General features: G+C 38.4%; 1 pseudogene; it reads right to left on the bottom strand.

Annotated features, from left to right (window-relative positions):
• Positions 1-433: 433 nt before the first annotated feature.
• Positions 434-1,948, bottom strand: LOC140523682 (60S ribosomal export protein NMD3 pseudogene; annotated as a pseudogene).
• Positions 1,949-10,337: the final 8,389 nt, after the last annotated feature.

The raw sequence follows: 10,337 nt of genomic DNA on the forward strand, positions 1-10,337 counted from the left end.
TTATCATTAAAAGTTCAGTTATCTAAATGGAAGTCATAGAATTTTAGAGCTGAAAGGTATGTTAGAAATCATCCAAGTCAAAATGGAGGGACAATAATCATGAAAAGGGAATTTATAATAATGTGATACATAATGGATATGGAGTGAAAAAAGTTTAATTTACATACAGTGGAAGGCACATAGAGCTTAACATAGCCTAGAGGGTTGCTTCCCTAGCTCAGAGCATAATTTTTTTTTAAAATCCATCGTCAGTTTTATTTTCTTTATGACATGTAGGTAAGCACTCAATCCTACTCAGTTTTTTTAGATTCTAAACCTTTTCCTTTCTCAAAAGACCTAATTTATAGAGACAGAATTCTCATCAGGAAGGGATCTCAAGAGATCTCCTCATCCAAGCCTTCATTTTCCAGCTGAGGAAGCGAGGCCTGTCACATGGTTCATTTCATTAGGTCATCATTGATGCTCCTTCTCCCCCAGTGGCATCTTTGGAGATGTGAAGGTCCTCAAGCATCTCTACCAGGATAATTGGAGGGGCTTCTTCATCATCTGTATCCCTCTCAACAGGGACTGTCGAGGCTTTATAAATATTGACATTCTTCCTGATTGCCTCATCTTCTTCCAGATCTTCCAGAAAGTCCTGGTATTGCCTTTCATCATCTGTATCCATGGTTTCTTTGTTGCTAGCCAGCTCCTTGAGTTTCCAGTTCCTGCGACGCTGGTGTTTGGCACAATCATAACTCTTTTTGATTAATAGCACATCAGGAATATGATGGTTGTTCATCTTGTTGGCATACTCATCATTCAGGCTGCAGTTGGCCAAGTCAAACCCCAGCACCAGGTCTCCAGGGTTCAAAAGATGTCCTAAATGAGTCTGGCAGAAATACTGATTGTCCGTGCTCATCTCTGAAGTCTTCTGCACCCAGACTTCTCCAAGCATGTGTTTATTTGATCTCATGCCAGCCCCCGCCACAGCTTTTTGATTGTGAATGATGCTGCACTCCATCACGATAAACTCCTTCAGCTGCTTGAGGTGGCACAAGCTACTGAACGGGTAACGCCAATAGGTATTCCCATCAATCTCAGCAATCTGTAGTGTGTTTGGATCAATGAGGTGGATGGCACTGGTAACTCGGATGCAAACACAAATTTGACTCATGTTTCCAAGCTTTGAGCCAGTTTGGGAGACAGACACACAACACTGTCCTTGCACATGGGAACAATTTCCATCGAGAAGCTGTTTTTGTAATTATATATATTGCTATGAATATCATGAGAGATCAGTCTCTGTGAAGATTTGGATCTGGAAGGGACTGTGCACTGGAGGAAGTCTACCATCTTCTGGGGGTGCTGCTTCTGAGCATAATAGAAACCCAAGCCATCATGAGTCTCCTTGATCCGCAGGGTGTTCTGATGTGCTCTGTGTTTCAAGATCAGCTGCTCCAGATAGTAGAAAGTTTTTTTTGTGTAAGGTCTTTTGCCTGACTTGAACCACAGCTTTCCAGGAATCCTTGACTTCCACCCTGTGGCCAGCATCACACATCTGTGATGCACTACATACTCTATCACAAACACCTGCTGAAGGATGGCCCCGTTCATCACCTCTTTCTGGAAAGTCAGCTTGACTTTAAGCTGCTTGAAATGAAGTTCAGTCCAAATGAAACCAGCTTCCATCAGTAGTACCTTACTTAAAGAGGCCTTGATTTTTTTCAAACACAAAGTAAGAAGTTCCCTCGACTCTAAGGTATCTGTGTTCCTGGTGGCTGAAGATATCTTTCACACTGTTTGCAGAAGTTAACTGACATTGTATGGGGATCCCTTCATTGATGTCCACTTGTGTCCACAAGTAGGCCACACACATGTTGGCTGGATTGGGGAGGATAGGGATACCACACTTGCAGCACAGGACGCAGCTGGTGCTGCTCACCGCCAGGCCCTTCAGGTACTCCATGATGGGGAGCACTCCACTGCCCCTGGGGTCGAGTCACGGCCCGGAGCCCCCAGCCAGTCCCGACCCAGCTCTCCCTGCTGGAGTTCTTCCCTGGCACTGATCCCGGTACCTCCTCAGACCATAATTTTACAAGGGACCACAGACATGCTAATTTCAATCCTGGTTTGACTCACTCTGAACTTTTTTTCTCCTTACCAGCCAACACTCCAAACACACACCCCATCAATGGTCTCCCACTTTGCATGTTGTCTTATCCATCAGAATGGAGCTTCCTGGAGTGTAGGGGTTGTCTAGTTTTGTATTTGTATCCTCAGTGCCTCGTATAGTGTTTGGCACTGAATAGTCACTTCATAAATGTGTATTCCATTCCACATATTAAACACTTAACAAATTCTGCCTGTTCATAAACTTTAACTTTTATCAATTAGGTAATAGCTTTTATAAATTTAAGTCCATTCCTCATTTTTCTTGAAAATGAGACACTCATCAATGAAATGTGCTGTACTTCTCTGTCTCCCCTTTCCCTATAGAATGAAAGGAAATTACAGTCTATGGGGAGGGGGGGAAACAAAGATGTACAGACATATGCAAAGTGCATGCAAAATAAACACAGAGGCATTTCAAAAAGAAGACACTAGCAACTGAGGGGAAGCAGAGAAGACTTCATGTAAAAGATCATGAGGTGATTTTTGAAAGATGTAAGCATTCTAAGTGGTAGAGATAAGGAAGGAGTCCTTTTGGAACAAAGGCACAAAGGTGGCAGGTGGGATATTATATTTTAAGAAGAATAAGAATGTGCTTGTTTGGACCATAAAGTATATGTACTAATTTGGAAAATTAGGTTGGCACCAGATCATGAAAGGTTTTGATTTCCAAGAATAGGAATGCTTATTTAGAGGTAATAGAAAGCCACAGGAGTTTATTGAGTAAGGGGATGACATGGTCAGATCATTAAATAATGATGAGATAGTAGTGTTGAGGATAGATTAGATACAGCAGACCTTTGAGTCAAAGAATTCAGTTCAGAGGTTATCATAATCATCTTTGTGAGAGATAAGAACATGAACTAGGATGACAAAGACGCAATGTAATTTGGTGAGAAATGCAATAGATTTGGAATCAGAGTCCCTAGTTTTGAATCCTAGATGTTTAGTTAACCTCTCTGGGCTTGTTTCCTCATTGGTAAAATGAGTGAATTGAACTAGATAATCTCTAATACTCCTTCTTATTCTAAATTCTACGTACCATATAATTTCTCTCTCTCTCTCTCTCTCTCTCTCTCTCTCTCTCTCTCTCTCTCTCTCTCTCTCTCTCTCTCTGTCTCTGTCTCTGTCTCTCTCTTTCTCTGTCTCTGTCTCTCTCTCTCTTTCTCTGTCTCTCTGTCTCTGTCTCTCTCTGTCTCTGTCTCTGTCTCTCTCTCTGTCTTTCTCTCTTTCTGTGACTTAGCATCAAGATTCAGAAAATCATGCAAAAGAACGATCCAGAGGTTAAATGATTTGACTAATACTAAAGATATAGTAAATAGAAAAAGTGGGACTTGAATTCATATCACCAAGACTCTAGTGCTGGTGCTTTCCTCCCACACTTTACCTGAAGAAAAATAAATATTCAGATGTTTATGATAGAAATGTAATTGTAGTATTGGGCTGGGGCAGGGAGGGAGGAGCAGATCAGGAAACCTTTGATCAGTTGATTTCTTTTCAGCACAGTTGATAAAATCCCAGAAGACAATGGAAGGATAAGAGACATAAGGAGATATTAATGCATTAAAGGAAATATAAATGTTAGTTTGTACTCTTTCCTCCCTTTTAGTTTGTGCTCAAATTCCTGTAAAGAATTTGATTGAATAGAGGACAGCTAGCTAGTGTTGGTTAAGGATCAACCACGACTCTGTTGGCCCTTTACATTCAAGACATACTTCTTAGCAGGTGATTGATGCATAAGCCAGGTCCAAGAAGTGTCATCCTTTCAAACAAAGAAGTGGGCAGGATATAGGAGAAGAACTTAGCTCAGGGGTGGGGAAACTGATGTGGCCCTGTGATTGAATCTAAGTTTTACAGAACAAATCCTTTTATTAAGGGAATATGTCCTGTGAAGTTTGGATTCAGTCAAAGGGCTGCACTTGGGGACCTAGAGGGCCACAGGTGACCTTGAGATCCCAGGTTCTACACCTTTGACCTAGCTCCAGAGAAGGAATTGTTCATTGCTTATAAGAGTGGAGAGGATTTTTCTTTTATTCTCTCCTATTATGCATGGAGTCTGGCAGTGGATTTTTTCTTCCAGTTACAGACATTATTCCTATACACAGGCCCAAGGAGTCAGTCAGATTTTTGAGGCTGGAGAAAGTTCTGAAAGTCTGACCTCTCTGTTAGTCAAGAAGAGAGCCAGCCCTGACTACTAGGATTTGAGATGTGGAGAGGGATGAACTCAGAGAGCCTGGCTGATTGACATTTCCAGCAGAAATTCTGGGTCCAGGGTGAACTATATGAAGATACCAAAAGAAGAAAAGTGATATTGAGGCCCTGCAGTGCCAGGGGTATGTTGACTTGGTCACATATGATCCCTAAGTATATGGCCCTCTAATAGTGTGATCTAAGCATGTGTTTACTCTTCCTCTGATGCTGTGTGTGTGGTTGTAGATAAGTATGCCTCAACTTAATGGGGAGACTTTTTTGCTATTGTTATGATTTTCTATCAGTAAATGCGTTTACTTTGAACTAATTGTATCTGCTGGATGATCATCACGAGGGCTCTTGATTATAGGTCCTTAAAGAGAGCAGAGCCACAAAATATATAGTATATTTGAACCCAGGGGTTATGATCTCCCTGGGGACTCAGCTTGTGACTTTAAATAATCCTGGAGTGGGTGGTACATAGATAATTAGGATTTTGAGATATTTGGGGGATTCACACCTGAGAAGAAACCACTATTTCAATGTGCAGTGTGAATGATTTAAACTGAATGTAGTAATGTCCTAGCTTGAATTAGCTCAGATACAAACTAATTAACCAGCTTTACCCCAGGATTCTCTCTCTTTTTTAATTTAAACTCAAAACACCAGAACTCAAATACAAAATAGAGAAAAGAAAAAGAAACATATCATAAAATTAAATATTGAAACTTGAATACAAAGTAAAGAAAAAAATGTCATATGCCCAGCAGAACATGAGAGGATTGAAAATATATAGCAATACATTTCCATTTCAAAAAGGCCTGTATGATAAATGCTGCACATTGTGTTGAGAGCTGCCTGTCTTTGCTTCCTTGTAAGTTTTCTTTTATTCTCTGCTGTGAACTTTTTACTCTGTTCTTTTTTTTCCCTTCCTGCTCCACCCCTGAAGGCTACAATTAAATGTGGATACACACACACACAGGTATACACACATACAAATGCACATGCATACATATATATACTCATGCACATATGTACATGCATGAGTACATACGTTCATACTTATATAGATATATGCTTTCCCTAACATATTCTACACCTGACCTTTTTTTTATGTTTGTGCATATCACTTATTTCCTATCCCTTCTGACTCCTCTAGTTTACTTTTGCCCACTCCCTTGCCCTCCTATTACTTAGCCTATCCCGTCACACCAAGGATCTCTCCCCTGTTTCCCCATTCCCATAAATCTAAACACCCTTCTATACCTCCCTTTAACCTACTCCCTCTCCCTCCCCACTAAAGATCTCTCCCTTATCCTCCCCCAAATCCCTCCCTTATCTTTCCATTCTCATTGACCTCAATACCCTTTATATCCCCCTTTAACCTATTCCTTTACCTTCCCCTCTAGAAATGCCTCTTATCCTCTCCCACCTCCCTATCTTCTTACCATTTTATTTCTTCTGAATGTAGAAGACTTTTATACTTATATGTGTGTACTTTTATATACATATGTGTGCGTATATATAGGTACATATATAATGTTCTGTCTTGAATCCATTCCCAATGAAAGTAGATTATCAGAACTACCAGCTCTCCTCCCTTAATTCCTCTGTTGCTGGTTCTTCCTCTTTTACCTCATTTGTATAATTATTCTTTTGAACTATTCCTAGATGGTTTTACTTTTTAAGTCATATCAAACTCAGGTCTACCCCAGTGTTTCTTATAAACTACTCAATTGCTAATAACAATCTTAGACATACCGTTTACATTTTGCATACATAAAAGGTAAACAGTCTGTCTTTATTGAATTCCTTGAACAGTCTGTCTTTATTGAATTCCTTGTAACCAGTCTTTGGTTTATGCCTTCTGTTTCTCTTGGCTCTTGTATGTCAAATCTTCTATTAAGTTCAGGTTTGTTTTTTTTTTAAACAAAGTCCTGGACATCTGATCAAGTAAATGTCCATTATTTTTCATTCACAATTATTCTTAACTTTGCTGGATATGATACTTTTGGTCAGAATTTCAGTTCCTTTGCTCTTTGATATGCAATGTTCCAAGATCTATGGTTCTTGACTGTTTCCACTGCTAGGTCTTATGTGATTCTAATTGTGGCACCATCATGTTTAAGTTTTTTTTCTTGTTACTATTTATATTTTATTCTTCAGCTTGGGATTTCAGAATTTGACTATAATATTCCTATGAGTTTTCCTCATAGGATCTGTTTCAAGTGGTGAGTGATGGATTTTTTTCTATTTCCACTTTCCCCCTTTTTCTAATGCTTAAAGACAATTTTCTTTAATTATTTCTTGTATTGTTGTATCAAGATCTTTTTCTGATCATAGTTATCAGGTAGTCTTAGTGTTCTCATGTTTTCTCTTCTTGATCTGTTCTCCAGATCAGTTTTTTTATAAGATCTTTCACTTTCTCTTCTATTTTTTTCATTCTTTATAGTTTACTTAATTATTTCTTGATCACTCAGAACATCACTGGTTTCCCCTTGCCCAACTTGAATTTTCAAGATATCATTTTCTTCCTCAAGATTCTAGATCTCCTTTTCTAATTGGTTGAATTTCTTTTCATAATCTTATTGTTTTTCTTGGATTGTTCTTTTTTTTGTTTTTTAGTTTTTCCTCAGTCTCTCTCATTCGATTTTAAAGTCTGTTTTAAGCTCTTCCATAAATTTTTTTTGGGGCAGGTGACCATTTGATGTTGCTCTTTGGGTTAGAAGAGAGTTTCTTGCTTCAATATTCTCCTTTGACGATGAACCCCAGTCTTCTTTATTCTCATAATAACTTTCTGTGGTTGAATTCTTTCTACTTTGCCTATGTATTTTTTTGTAGTAATAGCTTAATTTTTGTAATCACTTCTAGTCCTGGAGTGTGGGGGAATGGTGCCTCTCATCTGAGATCTTCAGTTCTCCCCTCTAGCCTAGAGCCAAAGCTAAACCTCCAGCCTCCTATAAGTGCCCACAGCCAGGGGCATCCTTCCTCACTGCTTCTGCACTTGAGCTTGTTCCTTCTCATCCTGACTGTTTTTGCAGGAGCCAGATCTAGCAATCCTTGTCAGCAGACATTCTCTCAATCTTTCCTGGCTCATAAACCCAGCTACCCTCAAGGTCCCAGGAGTAAAAGTTTATGTAGCTGCTGCTGAGGCAGCCTCCCAACCCAACTAACTCCAGGGCTTGCAGCTTGTTGTTTATGCAGACCCTAGTCTAGAGATGTTTACTTTTCCCAAGGAAGAAATCTCTTTCTGGGATTTTCCTTCTGATTTTCTCAGATTGTCCTGGGAGGACCCCTGCTATGCTCCATGATCATTTATTTTTACTCTGCACTTTGTTCATCCTAAGGTGCTTTTTATCCTTTTTGTGGGGGAAAAATCTTATGAGCTTGGAATTTTCTGATGTACTCCTCTATCTTCCCAGAATCCTGTCTCCCAGGATTCTCTGCTATGAAATTTGGATGTTGTAAATCCAATGCAAAGTACTATATAGAAAGACTATTCTCATTTCACTGCACTATCTTGAAGAATAACAAGAGACACCAATAAGACCACAAAATCTGGCAGTATATGACATTCTGTCTTAGAACTGGATACAGAGATTGCTCTCCTACATGATGATGCCCTAGATTTCAAAGAATTCAAAAATTACCTGGTATAACTATCACCCGGTCGTACTGCCACCATAAAAATGGGTTGATAACCACAAAGATAACTGACAAATGACCTAAGATTTAGTTTGGAGGAAGTGTTTATGGTAGGACTGGGTGTCTGATTTCTTTGAACATCCTTATTAATGATATGAAGAGGATATAGAAGGATACTGATGAATTTTCAATGCTAGCAGATGAGGAGGTTTCAAATACCAGGAAATGTGGCCAGGATATTAGGACCCAAATAAGAACATTTGGGGAGAGGCAATGAGTTTGGAGTTGGCAAATTCTGTATTCCCATGAGGGTATTCTATTTCAAGATTTCCTTTTATTAATTAATTGAGCTGGTTTTATGAACTTGCTTTTCTGGATGTCTTTGAGGTCAATGTAATTTGCAGAACTCGTGATGGGATTCATTTTTCACTCTTGGAGTCTAATATTTTCAAAGTATTTTTATTTCAGTTCAGTTAGTTCTTTCCACTGAAAATTTTCAAGAGGGCATTTTTTTCATGTTTGATATATTTAACTTTTGTTAAGTAGGTTAGATACAGTTAGCATTCATTCTAACAAGTATAAATATTGTTATATGTTTCCTGTTCTTTGGAACTGTGAGAATGACCTAAGGTCTGATATATACATATATGTCTGTATATGCGTGTATACACACATAAGTATATATATGCACACACACATAGACATATGTGCATAATATATACACATATTTATGTACATACATGCGTGTTCATTGTGCTATACAAACACAGGGTGTTCCAAAAGTCTTAGCACAGTTTTAAGATCAGATTAAAAGTACACCAAGACAGAACATCCTGTGGGTAAGTGTTACAAATGTGACTAAAATATACTCCTACATATTTTAAGAAATCGCACAGGATTTCACATACATGTATGTGTGGTGACTTGTATATAACTTATAGACACAAGATAACTGGATTTAAATTATACTTCAGATGCTAGTTGTATGACCAGCAAAAAAATCAAATAACTTCTTTGAGCCTCAGTTGCTATATACGTAAAATGGAGACAATAATACCTATTGTAGTTTCTTCACAATGCTGTTGTAAAGATCAAGTGAGATTATTATGCAAAGTTGTTCATAAATATTAAAGTATTATTTCAATGTCCAAAATTATTATTCCATTCAATTCCATTCAACAAATATTTCTTAAGTGCCTGCTATGTGTCAGGCATTGTGCTAGGTTATGAGGATACAGAAACAATGCAGAAAAAAAAGATGTATGTTACAAATTGAATATAAAATATACATAAATATAAATAAATTTTGTATAAAATATATACCATTTGTTTGAGGTATCAAGATGGCTTTCCTGTATTAAGTGGCACTTGGGGTAATCTTTAAAGGAATCTAAGACATTTTGCATATCTTTTAAAATGTTTTCTTAAGTATATATATATACATATATATGTATCTATCCTGATAATTTATGGGATGTGGGGAGTGGGGTGGAGGCAAGTTGAGGAAAACTATTGTTTTTCCATGTGACAGATTTGTTGCCACAGAGGAAATAAACAATGGAAAAATTGGGATACTATTTGTAGAACCTACTGAGATGTAGGATTTCAGAAAAGGCTCTGTGAACTGATCTCTGGTCCATGTTCCATTTCCTGAGATCGATGGCTATTAGTTGAAGATCATATTCACTATGTCTTACACCTTTGGAGCATTCTGTATATTATGTTATTCTGCCAGCTGTGAAATGAATTCTGGACTGTCCCCAAATCCCAGTAACTTACTCAAGCCACTCTAATGGAAAGCAGGAAGCAGAGTGATGATTATAACATACTCTTAAAAAATGCGCTACCCTCATTTGCCTTGTGTTTTTAAAGTGATGCATGAAGTAGCAATCCCTGACACTAATTAGACTTGTGGGTGATGCCAAAGTATGCTATGCATGACAAGATGACACGAATCACTGCAGGTGTATCCTCAAGGCCCAGATGCTGGCTATGAGCCTCTTTTTCCTGAGAGACGAGAGAGGATGGGTACAGTTTCTAAACTGTAATTTTTGAAGAGTGTTAAATGGTGTATTCTGGCCACATACCAATAGCTCTATGGTGTAACCCTAAGGGAAAGTTGTGTGATACCCACAGCCCTGTGTGGAGAAAAATGAGATATTTCCCTCTCTCCAATTTGGAATTGCAGCAAAATCCCATGAGAGTTAGGAAGAAGGTACATACTGAATGATAAAATCTGCTTCTAGAAAAGGGCCCTTGTACAGTGATCTTGCTCCTTTGTAGCATTTTAAAAATATCTCCTCTTTACAAGTATGACTACAAGATAGTTCACAGATTTATCCATCAAAAAG

Source organism: Notamacropus eugenii, chromosome 2 (assembly GCF_028372415.1).
Source record: "Notamacropus eugenii isolate mMacEug1 chromosome 2, mMacEug1.pri_v2, whole genome shotgun sequence".
Classification (NCBI taxonomy): Eukaryota; Metazoa; Chordata; class Mammalia; order Diprotodontia; family Macropodidae; genus Notamacropus; species Notamacropus eugenii.